At 45.3% G+C, this 19,780-nt stretch overlaps 1 pseudogene across 1 annotated transcript; it reads right to left on the bottom strand.

Moving 5' to 3' along the window:
• Nucleotides 1-3,552: 3,552 nt before the first annotated feature.
• Nucleotides 3,553-15,041, bottom strand: LOC307127934 (annotated as a pseudogene). Its single transcript has 4 exons — nucleotides 14,587-15,041; nucleotides 14,222-14,332; nucleotides 12,977-13,661; nucleotides 3,553-4,398 (listed from the first exon to the last, which is right to left on the bottom strand). The product of its transcript is annotated as an uncharacterized misc_RNA (transcript).
• Nucleotides 15,042-19,780: the final 4,739 nt, after the last annotated feature.

Raw genomic sequence — 19,780 nt, forward strand, 5'->3', positions numbered from 1 at the left:
CTCAAAGAAGGGCCAGAATTAGGGTGACTGATGAAATAAGAGCTACTATCATAGACTATGTCATAAACCACAGGCTATCATACAGAGGGGCTGGTGAACGAGTACAGCCAAATCTCAGCCGGGACACAGTGGCATCCATTATCCAGAAGGATATTGTATAAGGGCTTCTCCTACTGTAAAGTGTAAATAATTTTACCATGTATTACAGTGACTGTATGCCTCTGGTCTCTAATATGTAACTGTATTTTGTCTAAGGATTCAATGTCTACCTCCCTCAGGGGGCAGAGGAAAGCTCCTAAATGAAGAACAGGAACTTGCTATTGTCTTCTTCTTCTTCTTCTTCTTTCGTGTGTCGTCATCAAATGTCCAGCTCAGTAGAACTCAGCCACGTTCTCATCTCAGGTCCCACGTCAAAGAGGCCGGCCTCCGAAGGTGGTTTATACAGTGGACAGGTGGTGATTATGTGCTCAGCGGTCTGTTCTGGCTCCCCACACTCACACACTGCTCTGTCCTCCAGGCCCCACTTCCTCATCGATGCTTTGTAACGTCCCACCCCAGTTCGCAGGCGGTTTAGCAGAGTCCATTGCCGACGTGGCAGATCCTCTCCTTCAAGACCGCCTCCAGGATCAAAGATGTAACGGTGGATTCGTGAGGGTCCTGCTGACTCCCACTCCTGTTTCCAAGCTGCCGCGAGCCATGCCTCTGTAGACAGGTCCTCAGGGATGGACCTGAGCAGGTCTTGTGCCGCCTTGTTGTACGGGTGGCGGGACTTCAGTCTATGAGGAGGTAGTGCTGTTGTGGTGGTATTGTGCAGGATATGCCAGTTGCATCTTTGGGCTTTCCTTGCAAGAGCGAGGGTAGCAGCCTCTCGTCGGAGGCCGGCCGGGGCAATTCCTGCTAGTGTTGGCAGATGGTAGACAGGGGTAGAATTCAGGCAGCCAGTTATAGTCCGAAGGGCGGTGTTTATGGCAGTGTCGACTTTCCTGGCGTGTGGGCTTCTGGACCAGGCTGGGGCACAGTATTCAGCTGTGGAGAAGACGAGGGCTACTGTTGATATTCGAAGCACCTTGGCAGTTGCACCCCAGCTAGTACCAGCGAGACGTCGAATTATTGCCACCCTTGATGACACTTTGGCCGTCACTTCTTCAAGGTGTTGTTTGAATGTTAGAGATCTATCCAGGCGTACGCCAAGGTACCGTGGGGCTTGCTGGAACTCAAGACGCTTGTTATTAACGAATATGTCCAGTTCCCGTCTGGCCTCACTGTTGTTCAGGTGGTAGGCTGCTACAACTGTCTTGCCGATGCTAAGTTGTAAACGCCACTCACGCAGGTAGGCTGCCAAGGTGTCCATGTCCTGGTTTAGGCTGGCCTGTATCTGCTCCCATGTTTGTTGTCTCATCATAATGGCCAGGTCGTCAGCGTAACCATATTTCCGGGATGTTGTTTCCGGTAAGTCATGGATGTAGATATTGAATAACATCGGTGCAAGGACAGATCCCTGCGGAACACCATTCCTCAGCCTTCTAAGCCTGCTACATTGACCGTCACTTGTCTTTAAGGTGAAGCTGCGGTTCGTCACCATCTCAATGATGAACTTCACCATGTGCCGGTCGGGAATGATCTTTAGTAGCTTTAGGTGGAGTCCGCGGTGTCAAACGGTATCGTAAGCGGCTGTAAGATCAAGCAGCACTACTCCAGCCTTCTGCTTTTCCTGAAAGCTGTCCTCAATGTCTTGGGTGAGCAGTGTCACCTGGTCAACCGTTGACCGACCGCGCCGGAAGCCAGCTTGTTCCCGTGGGAGTTGAGGGTCCACTATTGGCTCGATACGATTATAGATCAGCCTCTCCAGGGTTTTGAATGGAACACAGAGCAGTGAGATGGGTCGGTAGGATTTGCTATTGTCAACATGGTGATTGCTGATAATGAAATAAAACTGAAGGGCATTCTATAAAGCTACTCTGAGATGGGTCATTAATTTTTTGTATTGAATTTCTGCAGCAAAAGAAACAAAATGCATGCATTTACTAAGCCCAACAAAACAAAAATGTGGAGAGGCTTATAAAGACACACAATCTATGATCAATAAAATTTACTTTCGATTGTATAAGGGCAGACCTGACAAATAAAATAATGCAGTTTCTGTAATTCTATCTAGTGTTAGTGTTTCTATGACTGTGTGCTATGTAAGCTCCACCCGCTAGCTCAATGACGACATCCAGCGGCTGGGTGAAGGACTTCTGCGCGTATGTCTTTTCTGGCACTTCTGTAAAAATCACTAAGATATTAAAATATGAAGATCCAACTTTATTATCTGACTCCTTGAATGATTTAATCTGACTCCAATTATATACGTGATTTCCTCAAATTAGTTACATTTGCTGATTATATGATTAATTTTGATTTAATTTTGATCGTTGATTATCTTTATATCTTCCTAGTTTTTATATTCGTTCATCGAGAGACCCTAAATCGCAGAGAGACATGACGCGTCCGGATTCGCGCGCTCACGGGCACAAAACGGTTACTTCTGTGATTAGTCAGAGGGTGTAGAGTGAATATTTTACCTTTAAGTGGTTGCACATGCTCACTCAACAAAAAGTGTAATTTTAGTAATATTCACGGACTACAACTTGCCAACCCAGCGATAGTCAGGAATCGGAATATCGCGCACGCTGCGCTCCATGCTTCAGTCGTGGCGTCATCGGTGTGATCTATCATAACCCTAGATTTTGTGGTAATAAAGGAGTATACATCGATTCATACTAGAATAACGATTTCGGAACCATACAAGATAAATCAAGATGAAAGTTTTATTTTAACCAGACAAAAATGTCAAATTAAGGAATTAAACATAATCCATCATACACAACTTGATCAGCATATAATAGAAAACCCAATTATAAAATAATATAAGAATAGTTGCATACCTGGCAATAGAGACACACAGCAACAGTGTGGGAAGTTCTGGTTACAGATGCTTCCTAGAGTGGTTTGCCAATTCCCCTTAAATACTCACCCAGAACGAAAGAACAATAAACATTCAGCACCCAAATATTTATGAAGCTTTTGGGTTGAACTTTTCTCGTGCCCAAATGGTCACACCTATCTGAAGGGGATGACAGCAAATGTTTATCAAAAGATCTCTATGAGCATCTCCCACACCCGGAGAACAAGCATTGTTTTCTTTATTTGAACCTGTTCTACTGATGTGGGACTGAAACCTCGTTACCACTCGCATCAAAAGTATTTATATTGACCATGAAAGAGTCTGCAGTATCTGTGAGATTTGCATGATTGTGTGAGCCCTGAGAAAGGGAGGGTGAAAAGGTTCAGGACTCAGCAGGGAGGGGAGATAAGTTTGAAACAGGTGGGTCCTGTTTTCTCTTGTAGATCTCCTCTTCAAATGAGTGAAGTTTTATTGTCTTATTGCACCTTAGATCTCTTGAGTTCATTCTCAGGTGAAATCCATTCTTACAGGCCGCCCTTGGTCCATTGGGGCAGATTCAGAGCAGTCCCCAAAGGGCCACTTCCAGGGATTTCTTGACATTTTCTTTACAGACGCACTTTTTGTAGGGCTGGCACCTGTAATGGGCTGAGTGCGATGGCCACGTTGGTTGAAGTGCGCATCGCTCGAAGAAGACATCGGAAGTAACAGCACTGGCAGAGGGTGAATATGAAGATGAGCACACTAGCGATGGCACATCCATGGAACATCCAGTCCCACCAGGTGTAGGCCTCCCGCGCAGAGCGGGTAGAGGAACTGGACAGGATCTCTGCAGTCTTTTTTGCCAGATTTGCCTCTACTTGTGCTTGGTTGAGATGATATTCCGTCTGTGAAAGCAGTTCTTGTACCAAGTCCATTGTGTTGACCAAATCTTGTGTGCTTTGTTCATAAAAAGTGTCCTCCCACCAGGGGGAAATGTTTGTGTCCATTGGTACCCTTCCCAGGATGTTTATCTGACCCATTGAAAAGTCCTCTTTCACTTCTAAACAGAAAGTGTGGTTCGCAGGGCAGGTCAGACCTCCGTAGGTGAAGGAATTAATCTCACTAACGACACACCACTGTGTGTGAGACACTTAAACAGCATCAGAATGCCCATGCAATGACTGGACATTAACAAGCTTAGAGTCTTTAGGAGAAAAAGGTTGTAAAGTGTTGCAAGTGCAAATAATGTAACTAGATGTTTCATGACAACAGGTGCGAGTGGTAAACAAAGTTTCAGTGCCTTTCAAAGTCATATACCCCGTAAGATGGTCCCATTTAATAATTTGGTCCTTCACTACAACGGCAATAGAGCATATGGTAGTGGAATCTAGGTAAACCTGATCTGGGTGAATTAAAGCGAAAGTGGCAAAGAACCCAATACAGCCAATACATTCAGTACAAGTATACATCATGTGGCAGAGGATATATGGTGAGGAATGTTAAATCACCACTTGAATTCTACCTGACTACGCCACCCTGGTGGGAGGCCAGGGAAAATAACTCCCAATAAAAGACACACAGATAAGTTCCACCAATTGAAGGCAAGGAATTAAGAGAGACGCGAGTAGCGATACAAAATATAAACTTTATTATATTAAAATCACAAGCGCTGATTTAAAACTCCCCCAATGACGGAATCATAATACCCAGGGCCAGGATTAGTGGGAACCAGGCAGGCCAGCTGCAACTCGGAGGTCATCCAAAACCCACCTCAATTCACACAAAAGCACACACCACGCACACCCACCAAAGGGAAGTTGTATCAGCACACAGCACACTGTGAAACACCGCAAAAGGAAGCAGCTAGCCTCCCCAGTTCCACACGACCTCACTGGCCCTGAAAAAAAAGAGAGAAAGACACATTAAAGAAAACAACAATTAATAAAAAAATAAGACAAAGTAATACAATTATGGTCACAACTCTGACACTCAGGCCTCCAGAGGACACCACATAGGCCTACAAAACCACCCAGCACCTGATTGGCGCTACAGCAGCATTAAATCAAGGAATAATAAGCAAACAAACTTTTACAACGAATGCATACCAAAAAAAGGAAAATAAACAAAACCCAAACACAAGTACAATAGAATAGAATACAAAAACAATATAATACAAAAATAATCAAAAGAAAGAAAATAACCAGAAAATAACAAAGAAACATATAACATCCAAAGTCAATTATATCCGAAAGCTTAACTGGTAAGCAGCCTTGCGGACGCACATCCGAGGCCCACTTTAACGGCCCAGACGACTCGCAATAAGCAGAGCAGTACACAGTCCAAATGACCGTCAATGACACGATCAAAATCAGAATAGTCCCATAAGCAAAACAGCAGCTGCGTCACCTGATATCACTAGCTAGGAACCGGACTTAAATGTTCACCTTTCCCTTTAACCAAAGAGGATAAGAGTTAGAGAATTAGAACAAGTTTAAACGATGACAAATATGAAAGACAAAGAGCGGTGTACTTACGGTTGATGTCAAACACTGAACGCACAGCTGTATGGTTACTCACTACCGGTGCCGCAGCTCGATCTTACGCCCAGCAATCACACACAAACACCTGCCCTCGCTGCTGTTACTGAGAACAACGCGCAATAAATACAAAAACTGTGATGGTTACAAGTTGAGCATTAAAACATACCTGCAAGTGAATTCCGCCACAACTTGCCGCAATGCCAAACGCCACCAGCTCCGCTCTAAATTAAACTATAAATAGCTCGTATTAGCCTCGTGATATATACATCACTACACCAACAAACACTCGACATACCTGAATGGGAAACGGAACGGAAATGCCAAGGGGAGAGAGAGAGAGAGAAGCACCCCACGTCACACGCATACCCGTCAAAATAAGGGTCCCTAAATAGTGCAGTTACTATCACCCAATTGGTCCACTACCTACACTCCAACCAACCAATAAGATGACGTGACACCTGCCACATTCTACCCCAATTTTTTTTAAATCGACGTCCCGACGATGACCCACCAACACATACCCATGAACTAATTCTGTCCTATATCCCATGGCCTAAACCAAATTGAGATCCCATTAGATATAGGGCCTTGTACGGGGGCAGCTCTTGTGACTCCTTCAACAGCCCGTGGTAGACGGTACAAATTCGAGTGATGGCCCGCAGTAGTCCGCCCAGTTCTCCTCAAAGGGACACCAGCCCTACCCGACTGATCTTGTGGCCAACTAGTAGGTCCTGGTGCTACACCAGATACAAAATCAGGTACCTCATGGCCCCTGCCAAGTGGAGTCTCCCCATCAAACCCCACTGGGCTACTCTGAGGGGTAGCAGCGTCCAGAGAAACCAGCCCCTGAGGAACTGGTACCTGAGAGGATGCTGGCACCAACCTAAGCAAGTCAACATCTTCTGATGAGACTTCTGCCGAGGGCACCTCATTCTCCACAACAGGGGGAGGTATTGGTGCTGGACCCGGACCATCCTTCTGGATCTGGGCCTTCAAAGCAGAGCGATGAACGACTCTAATCTTTCCCAAATCCGCAACTGGTGCAATGGTGTATACTGCCCCACCCTCCTTAGGTGCCTTTACGACCTGATACACCACCGGGCTCCACAGGTCCTGAATTTTATGGCGGCCTCTCATGCCATACTCACGTAAATAAACTAGTTGCCCCTCCCCCAGTGGTGCATCACGGACGTTGGCATCATGATTTACCTTACGCCGACCAGCAGCAGCTTCCAGTCGTCCCTGTGCCCCTTCAAAAGCCACCTGAAGCCTAGCCTGATGTTCCCTCACCCACTCATGCACACTACCGATCCCAACATCCTGAACTCTACCCAGAAGAAAATCTACCGGGAGCCTTGGCTCCTGCCCAAACATTAGGAAATATGGGGATTCACCAGTTGCCTGATGAAGGGTGGTGTTGTAGCAGAACAGCACTTGTGGGAGACATGAGGCCCAGTCCATTTTTCTGGACACCGGCAGAGCACGCAATAGGTTGTGCAATGTCCTATTAAAGCGCTCACACTGCCCATTCCCCGCCGGGTGATAAGGGGTGGTGCGAGACTTTTCCACATTATATAGTGCACAAAGTTGCCGTACTAGAGAGGACTCGAAATTACGGCCCTGGTCCGAATGAATCCGACCGGGGACACCGAACTTGTAAAACCATTCCACCACCAGAACTTGGGCCACTGTTTCCGCCCGTTGATCTCGTGTAGGCACAGCCATGGTGTACTTGGTAAAGACATCTGTCATAACCAACACGTTCTCCAGCCCCGAACGAGTTGGCTCTAACACGGTAAAGTCTATGGCCAATATTTCATTTGGCCTAGAGGCTAAAAGATGGCCCATGAAACTGGTAGGATGGAGTTGGGTATCTTTGGCAGCCTGACACCGCTCACACTCTCTACACCACTGCACCACATCCGCCGTCAGGCCTGGCCAGTAGCAACGCTGCTGTACCAACTCTGTGGTACGTTCCACCCCTTGGTGCCCATGTTCCTGGTGTAGCAGTGTCAGCACTTCATGATGCAATACTGAGGGTAAGACCACCTGAAGTACCTGTTCTCCTCCATCAGAGCGGAATATACGGCGAAGTAACACCCCATCCTGCTCACACAAACGGCTCCATTGCCGTAGCAAATTTACCACAGCCCTGGGCAACTGCCGACGTTCCTCTCTACTGGGAGGTGCCCCACGCCGCCAAAACCGCAACGCCTCACCAATAACAGGGTCCTCCCTCTGTAGGGACTGCATGTCCACAGCCAAGTTTGGAAACACCATGACTGCTGCTTGAAAACCCACCCCTGTTGTTACACCAGCCTGCCTTACCATGACTGGGAGAACTGTACCGGGCAGTAAGTGTTCCAACTCACCCTGACTAGAGGGACCCTGCCGGGAGAGAGCATCCGCATTCCGGTTGCTTCTTCCGGAGCGATACCTCAACTCAAAATCAAACGCAGCCAATTGCGCAGCCCACCGCTGTTCCGTGGCCCCCAGTTTAGCAGTATTCAGGTGGCTAAGGGGGTTGTTATCAGTGAAGACGACACACCTCTGCCCCAACAGATATTCTCTGAACTTCTCAGTCATGGCCCACTTGAGCGCAAGAAATTCCAACTTCATAGAGCTGTAGTTTGACATATTGCGCTCAGTGGGCCTAAGACTGCGGCTAGCATAAGCTATGGGCCGCACCTTCCCTCCCTGTTCCTGGGACAGAACTGCTCCCAATCCACCATGGCTAGCATCTACCTCCAGGATAAAGGGAAGGGAGAAGTCTGCATAAGCCAATATCGGGGCAGAGGTGAGCCTACTCTTCAACTCCTCAAAACTCCCTTGACACTGCTCTGTCCACGCTGACCCAAAACTAGACTCTGCTCGAGCCCTAGGCTTACGACCCGCAAACTCAGCTACTAGTCGGTGCAGAGGGGCTGCCAACTTGGCGAACCCCTCTACAAACCTCCTATAATAACTGGCAAACCCCAGGAACGAACGGAGCTCTGCCACTCCAATTGGGCGCTGCCACTGCCTCACTGCCTCTACCTTACTGGGATCTGTCGACACCCCTTTGGCCGAAATTACATGTCCCAGATAGCTTACCTCTTGCTGGAAAAACGCACATTTAATTAATTTGGCCTTCAACCCCTCTCGCTCCAGCCGACTCAAAACCACTTCTAACCGCTCCAGGTGTTGTGTCACAGAGGAGGAAAACACTACTATGTCGTCCAAATACAAAAGGAGGGACTGACACTGCTGATCCCCAAACAACCTCTCCATCAACCTCTGGAAGGTGCTTGGGGCGTTGCAGAGCCCAAAGGGCATTCGATTCCACTCAAAAAGGCCAAAAGGTGTGCAGAAGGCAGTCTTGTGTTTATCCCCCTCTGTGACAGGTACCTGGTTGTACCCACTGGCAAGGTCCATAGTGGAAAACCACTGGGCCCCCGTCAGTGAGTCCAAGGTTTCCTCTATACGTGGCAGAGGGAAAGCATCTTTTCGAGTTTTTACGTTCAGCTGGCGGTAATCTACACACATACGCAACGTACCATCTTTCTTTTTGACCAACACGATGGGGGAAGCGTAAGGACTACAGCTCTCTCTGACAATATCTGCCTCCAACAACTGATTTATGTGCGTTTTTACCACATCATACTCAGACGGAGGTATCCGTCGGTACCGTTGTCGAACTGGGACCGCATCTGTCAAAGGGATGTCGTGAGAAAGGAGTACATCCCAAATCACCTTCATGTGCCGAAAACACCGTCTGAAACTTTAACAACAGAAACCTTACCTGCTCCTGCTCAGTCTCTGTCAACATGGACAAATCAAGACTCTTGATTTGTTCTTGCACTGAAGGAAGGACGGTCGGAATCTGGAGATTTATTGACGCAGAAACCGATTTCAACTCTGAGACACCACGGGGTAAACTCATGATAAATACACTATTCAAAGTGCCCAAAACAGCGTGCCGATAAAGCATTATGTCAGTCTTACCTACATTAACAACAGGTACATAGACGGTGCCTCGAGTCACTCGCATTAGTGCAGGTGATGCCAACAGACCTGCAGGCAACCCAGTTTCCGGTGGTTCGAAAAGTACAGTTTCCCCAGCAAAGTGCCCAGAACAAGTAGCGGCCACAACTTTCATGGTGCCGCCCGGAACACGACACGCACTGCGACCCCGCAAACACACCTTGCCTATCCGGCTATCTGTGGGGACAGTACTTGCCTGACGACAGTATTGTAATGCCTGAAACACCGGCTTAGAGGCCTCTAACACAGAAGGTACATCAAAAAGGGCAGTACCGTGCTGGCCAAAGAGCTCCTGATAGCACCGCCTCAACACATTCATCCCCAAAATACCAGGGACTTGGGCACCAGTGCCACCAGGAGGGTCCTTAACCACCAGCACGCCACATCCTAGAATTATTTGACCGCAAAGCTCAACGTCCAACTCAATATATCCCACATACGGTATCAATGACCCGTTGGCCGCACGAAGCTGTAACCACTGACATGCCTGGAGACGATCCTGGCCCCATGGAGCAAACTGTTCTAAAAAACAACTTTCTGTAATGGTAGACACCATGGAGCCAGTATCGATCAAACAAGGCACCTGTACCCCTCCCATACAGACCATGAGATGGGGACAGGATGCCATTAAGTGCGACAAGGGACCTACCACCGAGTCATTGTCTTTCCCTACCGAACTGTGACTCTGCAGTTCGGCGGGACCTAGTTTTCCGTCGGCTGAGAAAAGGGCTGCTGAGCCCTCAGTGTAGAAGGTGACTCACGCCGAGCACGGGAGGAAGAAGGAAAAACACGTTCTCCATCGCATTCACGGGCAAAATGGCCCGGTTTTTGACACCGGCGGCAGATTAAAACCTCAGTACGGGAGGGCCGACGAACACTTTGAGGAAACCGCATGCCGGCCACACTCTGAGTAAGTTGATCTAATTGTTGTTGCTGTAATTTTAACATCTCCCGCAAATCCTTCAACTCCGACTGGGAATGCCCTTGCACTCCATACTGGATGCCATACGCCATTGGAACTGACTGACTCCTCCCTCTCGCACCCCCTGGCATTCCCCCCCGCTCCCACCTAATCGCTTCCCCACGTACTTCTAAGAGGGTAGAGACAGGCTGGCGGCGAACCAATTGCTTCAGTTCCCGGCGGAGGGCACTATCAGCAACGTACTCAACAAACTGATCGCGCAATACAATTTCAGCATTAGGAATAGCATTGGGCGATTGCTGTTTAACCCTCTCCAGGAGAGTCATCAAGGCCAGGGAAAACTCTAACAGAGATTCCCCATCTTGCTGCCTCCTGGAGAAAAAGGCTTCTTGGAGTGCTACATACGATTGAGAGCAACCATACAACTCACGTAAAATCACAATAATTTTATCCGGATCACCCCGTTCCCTACTAGGACGGTATCTAATTTCTTCCCGCGCTTCACCTTCCAAATGGTCGAAAAGAAAAAATGCTTTGTCAGCTTTGGACAAATAACGAGCCCGCATACATGCCTCAGCCTCCTCCACCCACTCATCAATACCGATGCCAGATTTGCCGCTAAATTTTGGACACCGTCTGTCCCTGGGCACAAAAACAAAACGGTCTGGTACAACAGTATCGGTCTCAGCTGGCTGGGGAGGGTCAGGCATTGCAGAGGCAACAGCAGGAGAAATACTAGGACCAGGTAACTCACCTGGCACCTGCTCACGCCGCAACCGGTCATTGTCGGCTCGCAACTGTGCCACTAATTCTCGCAACTCCTGCATCTCTTCCTCCATACTTATCAGTACTATGCTCACCCCAGAAATAGAAAAGGGCTACTGATAAAGAAACAACTTGTCCAAAAGATCAAAAACGCACACTGCTGTTTTGCTCTGGAAAAGAAAAAAAGAACAACAAAGTCAAAATTTTACCCACGTCTCACTTAAGATCCTTGCCTTACCAGGTAAACCCTGCCGACTACGCCAAAATGTGGCAGAGGATATATGGTGAGGAATGTTAAATCACCACTTGAATTCTACCTGACTACGCCACCCTGGTGGGAGGCCAGGGAAAATAACTCCCAATAAAAGACACACAGATAAGTTCCACCAATTGAAGGCAAGGAATTAAGAGAGACGCGAGTAGCGATACAAAATATAAACTTTATTATATTAAAATCACAAGCGCTGATTTAAAACTCCCCCAATGACGGAATCATAATACCCAGGGCCAGGATTAGTGGGAACCAGGCAGGCCAGCTGCAACTCGGAGGTCATCCAAAACCCACCTCAATTCACACAAAAGCACACACCACGCACACCCACCAAAGGGAAGTTGTATCAGCACACAGCACACTGTGAAACACCGCAAAAGGAAGCAGCTAGCCTCCCCAGTTCCACACGACCTCACTGGCCCTGAAAAAAAAGAGAGAAAGACACATTAAAGAAAACAACAATTAATAAAAAAATAAGACAAAGTAATACAATTATGGTCACAACTCTGACACTCAGGCCTCCAGAGGACACCACATAGGCCTACAAAACCACCCAGCACCTGATTGGCGCTACAGCAGCATTAAATCAAGGAATAATAAGCAAACAAACTTTTACAACGAATGCATACCAAAAAAAGGAAAATAAACAAAACCCAAACACAAGTACAATAGAATAGAATACAAAAACAATATAATACAAAAATAATCAAAAGAAAGAAAATAACCAGAAAATAACAAAGAAACATATAACATCCAAAGTCAATTATATCCGAAAGCTTAACTGGTAAGCAGCCTTGCGGACGCACATCCGAGGCCCACTTTAACGGCCCAGACGACTCGCAATAAGCAGAGCAGTACACAGTCCAAATGACCGTCAATGACACGATCAAAATCAGAATAGTCCCATAAGCAAAACAGCAGCTGCGTCACCTGATATCACTAGCTAGGAACCGGACTTAAATGTTCACCTTTCCCTTTAACCAAAGATGATAAGAGTTAGAGAATTAGAACAAGTTTAAACGATGACAAATATGAAAGACAAAGAGCGGTGTACTTACGGTTGATGTCAAACACTGAACGCACAGCTGTATGGTTACTCACTACCGGTGCCGCAGCTCGATCTTACGCCCAGCAATCACACACAAACACCTGCCCTCGCTGCTGTTACTGAGAACAACGCGCAATAAATACAAAAACTGTGATGGTTACAAGTTGAGCATTAAAACATACCTGCAAGTGAATTCCGCCACAACTTGCCGCAATGCCAAACGCCACCAGCTCCGCTCTAAATTAAACTATAAATAGCTCGTATTAGCCTCGTGATATATACATCACTACACCAACAAACACTCGACATACCTGAATGGGAAACGGAACGGAAATGCCAAGGGGAGAGAGAGAGAGAGAAGCACCCCACGTCACACGCATACCCGTCAAAATAAGGGTCCCTAAATAGTGCAGTTACTATCACCCAATTGGTCCACTACCTACACTCCAACCAACCAATAAGATGACGTGACACCTGCCACAATCATTAGTGTCGATAATAATTCAGAGTACTTAATATTTTTCATTTTCTCTGATGCAAGCCATCTATGCAAATCTAAAATTTCAATAAGATCATTCAAAACATGTCTAGGTGTCTTAAGGAGACGAAGATCTAAAATCTCTTGTCTTGCTGCAGTAAATAAATCTTGTGCATACAACCTACAGGCTAAGTCATGCTCGATGGTACGGGTCTGATTGAAAATTGTCTGGCTGGTCGTCAGAAGCGCCTGCGCTTCAGATCTGACAGCTTTGATAATATTCTCATTACTATTAGTGATGTGTTGAAAACCAGTGGCCACCTGATTTTCCAACCATGTTGAAAATTGAGATTGACCTGCTATTTTGTAAGTGTTGGATATAGAATTGACTGAACCAAAAAGGCCTGCTATATTTCCAAAAAGATCTCGTTTAGTGCGAGCAGGTGGAATTTGGACTGCAAGTCTAGTTTTGTAATCAGAAACTAAATCATCGATGCGTGACTGTAGCCATGTGTATGTTTTGTCATCAACATTACAGTGTTCTACATAAGCAGACAAAATATTAGAGATGTTATACGTCACATGTGTTATTACAAGATTTACATCATGAAGCAAAGTCTTATTTACATTTCCTTTGATCAGACCACCAGGAGGAGTGGGATGTAATTTTGGACACTGTATGGGTTTCCTGTATCCACAGGTAGTCAAATTAAAGCAATGGTTTAAAGTCCATGAACAATTGTGAGGGCTTGTAAAATTGTCCATATTTGCCTCACATTTTCCCACACAATATGTTCCTTCTTTCCGACCGGTCCAAACAAAAGTTTTTACAATATTACTCGGTGTCTTGATTAGATCAAAAAGAAGTTCAGTAAACTTCAAATGTGTATCATTATGTGTTGTTCTGTGTGTGCACCTATATCTTGCTGGTTCTAGATCAGTAATGGAATAACATTTTCTGGGATCTGTGCCATAATTGTTTGTCGTATAAAATACATCCATCTCGCCAACTTTTGAATCTGGGTATTCTTTAAATTGATCCCAGGTCGTCTGGTTATGGTGCATTTTCGGTGCTTGTGCGTAGCTAGTGAGGTTTTGGTATTGGAGATGGGTAGAACCCGCGTTACAGCAGTGACGCATTTTTGTGACGCAATTTTGTTCCGGTGCTAATCCGGGGGGCCATGTGACTACTTCTTTGTATGTAATTGGAGTGTAAGATGTGAATGGCCCCTTGATGTATTTCCATACCCATCTCTCGCATCCAAGGTGTGTGTGAGTGTGATGCGTTGTCCCAGTTCGATGCAGGCTGGTCCGGATATTGCCCTGGCGTCCGGCCTCCATGGAATTGCAGTGATTGTCCTGAGAAGGAAGAAGATCATAATTAATTCACTGAACCTTTGAATGGTTTACACTGGGAAATGTGGTACCATCTTAATTTTCCTCTGATAGTCACGGCCACGCAGCTGTTACAAACAGCTTTGATTTCATAGGGCCCGTGCCATCTAGGGGAAAATGCGTTTTGTTTCACAAAGACGCGTACCATCACCACATCCCCTTCTGAAAATTTTGTTTCAGAAATTGGATTAAAATGTGCATCATTTGACAGGTCTGACTGTTGTTGTTTCAGTCCAGCCTGTGCGTACAGCACCTTCAATCTTTCTTGCAATTTCACCAACACAGTCTGCTGAGTTGAAAGCATGAGAGGCCCCAGGTCTGCTGGGGAAATTTCTGGATCAATGGGCAACTTCATCACCCTTCCAGTCATAAGCTCATATGGGCTAACGCCTGTAGCTTTTGATGGGGTTGCTCGCAGTACAGTCAGAACTGTGGGTAAAGCATCAATCCACCTGTTTTGGTGTTGTGCTATTTGCTTTGCAATATTTTCTTTTATCGTGCGGTTCACACGTTCAACAAAGCCCGGACTTTGTGGACGATAGGCCACGTGGAATCGTTGCTTGATGTTCAGCATTTTGCACATGTTTTTCATTACTTGTCCAGTAAAATGAGTCCCCTGATCGGATTCAATTTGAATTGGTGCTCCCCAAAGAGGGATGATTTGGTTCGCCATCACACGTGCCACAGTATTTGCCGTGTTATTACGAGTGGGAATTGCTTCAACCCATTTTGAGAATTTATCAATTATCACCAGGCAATACCGATACCCCCCTTTGGTACTGAATAGCGGACCAATGAAATCTAATTGTAAGGACTCCCAGGGCCCTTTCGGTGGTTCTGGCCTACGCAGGTTTGTTCCACCTTGTTTTCCCTGGTTGATTGTGGCACACACCATGCAGGTGCTGCACCATCTTTCAATGTCAGCTGTCATTCCCGGCCACCAAAACTGATTTTGTATCAACTGTGTTGTTTTTTTCGCCGATACATGCGCATAATCATGATATAATTTGATTATTGGTTTTTGGAGGGCTTCTGGAACAACAAATTTTTCATCTCGGATTACTATGCCTTCGAGTACTTTTACCATCTGATCATGTTTCAAGTGAGGTACAAGTTCTCCATCAGAGACCCACAGATCTTGTTGATACTGTTTGAGGTCAATTGGTGTGACTTGGACAGCACTTGCTACAGAAGCAGAGGGTGTTTCTCTTTGCCACTGATCACCTTTCACAGCAGCCAGCTTAGCCAATTGGTCAACAACATTATTGTTTTCCTCATGCACATCCGGATTTTTGTTGATGTGTGCGCGCACTTTCACAATGGAAATGGGAGTTTCTCGCGCTTGTACTTCTTGCCATATCAACGTTATGGTGTTGAAATGTTTTATAGGCGTTCCGGCAGAAGTGAGGAATTTTCGCAATTGCCACTGAGCCATAAAATCAGTTACAACACCAAACGCATACCGACTGTCTGTATATACGCAAAGCGGTTCAGGGTGTGCTTTAATCGCTTCTAGTAATGCAATGAGTTCGGCTTCCTGTGCGGATATGTTAGATGGTAATTTAAACAACAATTGTTGCCTAGCATCTGTTTCGGGAAGATGGGGGGCCCACACTGCACATCCAGCATAAAAATGACCATTTTGACAGAATCGAGAACCATCTATGTACACAGGAGCTTGGCCTGGTAATGGCTGGTCATGTACAAGGCTTTGTGCCTCTTTTACAGGCTGACATGTGTGTGGACTTCCCTCAACATCCCCAAGCAGATGTGGCAAAATTTGTGTGTTCTTAATGGTAATTTCACGGGCTTGAATGTCTGCTAGCCATCTCGCTAATCTTTGGGAAGAAACTCCCTTTATTCGACCCTGTAACAGCATTCGTACCGGCGTGTGCATTGTGTGTACAACAACAGGCTGAAAACCTACAATGGGTTCTGTTGTTTTTAGCATCCAATGCACCGCTAACACATGCTGTGTACATGCGTCGAATCCTTGCTCGACCAGAGATTTTTTCCGGCTATAATAAGCGATTGGACGCAGTTTTCCCCCATATTCTTGAGCTAAGACTCCGCTTAGTGTGCTTTCATGCACGTCTACTTGAATGTGGAAAACTTTTGAAACATTGGGCAATCCCAGGGCAGGCGCAGAGCACAAACGCTGTTTTAAATCAGTAAAAGCTTGTTCGTGTTCGTCAGTCCATTCAAGGACCTCGCTTGGTTTTGTTTTTCCTTTTAGAAGCGAATACAACGGTGCCGCGGTGTTTGCAAAATCGGGGATAAATTCTCGCAAATAGTTTGCGGTTCCTAATACTTTTTGCAGCGAGTTTAAAGTATGAGGTCGAGGCAGTTCGGCAATGCATTTCTTCCTATCGTCTGTCAAAGCTCTGTGGCTTTGGGTCAGAATGTATCCTAAATAGTGTACCTCTTTTAGTGCAATCTGGGCTTTTTCTTTGTTCATTTTAAAGCCTGCGTCACCTAACATCTGTAACACTTCGTCAACCAGCTGCAAGTGGTTCTCAAGTGGCCCTTCTGTTGCTATCAGAATGTCGTCTACATAGTGAACAACCTTGCCATTCCCTAGTAAGGGGCTGAGCACATCTGCCACAGCTCTGTGAAAAATGGCTGGGCTGTTGTGAAGGCCTTGTGGCATTCGTTCCCATGTTTACTGCATTTTATTTACAGTAAACGCCAACTTCCATTGGTCTTGTCGTTTAACTTTAAGAGACCAGAAACCATTTTTGATATCAAGCACTGTGAACCACGAAGCATTGGTTGAAACTTGTGATAAGATGGTAGCTGGATTTGCCACTATTGGTGTCGCTTTAGGTAAAACTTTGTTAAGACGCTGATAATCAATGCACAAACGCCATTTACCATTAGGTTTTGGCACAGGAAGGCATGGAGAATTTGTAGTTGAACTGCATCGCCTAACTATTCCTCTTGCCTCGAGCTGCTGTACTATCTCATGAACAGCGACCTCAGCCTCTGGCTTAATGCGGTATTGCTTTTGCGGAGGAGGGGGCTCTCCTTCGATGCAAACTTCAAAGTCAACAAGGCCGCAGTCGTGTTCATGATTAGCCCAAACATTGCTGTGTTTACTGATGAGAAGTTGAACTGGATCTGTACTGGATGTGGACATAACGTTTGCATTGCCTTTAGGCAAGCATCTCTTTGTAGTTTTATTCGTTTGCAGTTCAATTTGCTTTTCAAAACAATGAATTACAAAGCCATGTTTTCTCATAATGTCCATTCCCAGCACAGTTCCTTCACTATTATCTGGTAAATACCAGAATTGTTCTGTTAGCACTACAATGCCAAGATCGAGTTGTACTGGTTTTGTTTGTGTTGCCGTCATCAAAGTATCGAATATACCTTTAATTTGAATTGTTCTCGTGCTTAGGGGTAACGGAATGTTTGTGCAAGAGCAGGCGGCTCGAGAATCAATGAGAATGTTAACTAACCGGCCTCCAAGATTAGCTCGTATTTTGATTCGATTACCGCTTGTGATAACGCTTCCTATAGCAACGGAGGCCACGCACCCCTATTGGGGTTCGCCATGTTTTGCTAACAGTGCGGTGAGCTCTGCCTGTAATTTGTTATACGGCCTTTCTTGGTTCGATGACTGCTCTTCAGTTTGCTTTAAGCTGTTTCCTGAAGTTGTCTTCTCTTCAATCAACTCCTCCAAACGCCTGAGAATTTCACTGTCTCTTTTAGAGTGCATTCTTTGATTTTTTTTTTTTACTTGTTTCAACTTAAAACAGTTCTGGATAGTGTGGTTACTTTTCTTACAATAATGGCATCAAGACTGAAAATTAGGTTCAGGATGTTTAGCACCTTTCCCCTCTGCTAACCATTGTGTCGTAGAAATGGAACGAGCCTTTGTTTGTTTTAGTCTGGCTTCTATTTTTGAAGCCCAATCCACCAATGACCGGTAGGTATTCTCTGGTGGATCGGCTCCGTGAACTAATGCCTGCTGTATATGGGGTCCAGCGTTATTTTTCAGGAGTTGTAGTAAAACCTCCTGATCACGCTGTGCATCCTCTAAAGTATTTATATTGACCATGAAAGAGTCTGCAGTATCTGTGAGATTTGCATGATTGTGTGAGCCCTGAGAAAGGGAGGGTGAAAAGGGTCAGGACTCAGCAGGGAGGGGAGATAAGTTTGAAACAGGTGGGTCCTGTTTTCTCTTGTAGATCTCCTCTTCAGATGAGTGAAGTTTTATTGTCTTATTGCACCTTAGATCTCTTGAGTTCATTCTCAGGTGAAATCCATTCTTACAGCTATGATTGACTAAATGTTCCTGCTGGAAGAGAACATGTGTTAGGGTTTTGGCAGACATAGTGTATTGTGTTAATGTACTATTGTATTTAGAAAATTAGTGTTGGAGTTTAGTTTAAAATGTGTGATTTTGAGCATGAAATTAACCGTTTTGGTAATTGTGTGTTGTAGGTGTGTTGGTGCGTTAAAGGGGTGGTTCCGTTTTTTTAAAACGCCATATTTTTCTTATATTTTACCTTTATTCCACACCAGCAATGGTCTTAGATTGGTTAGATGGCCAAATGTAGTTTGTAGTTCTGTAACAGCTCTCTCTCTTTCGTAATGACTGCGACGTGGCCTCGCCCACTTTGTTGCGTGTTCACAGGGGCAGTGTTTATGTTAATAGCAAGGGTTTGTGATGTCACCAACCCGGGAAGAAGCTTGTTGTAGTCCAAACCAGCCGTTTTTGTAGGCAATAAACTGCCATAACTTTAAAAGACAATATCTCCGTTTGCATTGAACTTTCAGCGCTGTTACTTTGCAGATACTGTTTATGCTCAAGCAGCAACATTACACACTAACTAAAGTTAAAAATGTCATAGGGATTGTACAAAACTGAATTACTATACTAATATTATTACTAATATATACAAATGTTGGTTATAAACAGTAATGCTGTCTAATTTAATTGAAATATTAGCCCTATTTAAATGTCCTCTGTAGTTTGATTGCATTACTTGTGTGAATCAGAATATTTGTGGTTTGATATTTTATATCAATCAGTTTATATATTGTATAGCAACAGTCCTAGATTTACAATGTTCAGCTCTATAGAACATTAAGAAGAAAGTCTAATTGAATGTGATGATTTTTTATAAATACTTCCAAAAATTCAGCATTGATTTCACAATGTGTGATCACACCCAAATAAAATCATGCCGTTTTCCTCACAGTTTCTCTGCCATTCATCTCTCATAACCAGTTTCATTGAAATATTGAACGCTCGGATGATGAGATGTGTGGGTGGAGCTGATGATGAGATGTGTGGGTGGAGCTGATGATGAGATGTGGGTGGAGCTGATGATGAGATGTGGGTGGAGCTTTGAGAGATTGTCATTTCTCAATCTCAATATTCACATGTTCTACAGTGTAGTC

Source organism: Gobio gobio, assembly GCF_949357685.1.
Source record: "Gobio gobio genome assembly, chromosome: 6".
Taxonomy (NCBI): Eukaryota; Metazoa; Chordata; class Actinopteri; order Cypriniformes; family Gobionidae; genus Gobio; species Gobio gobio.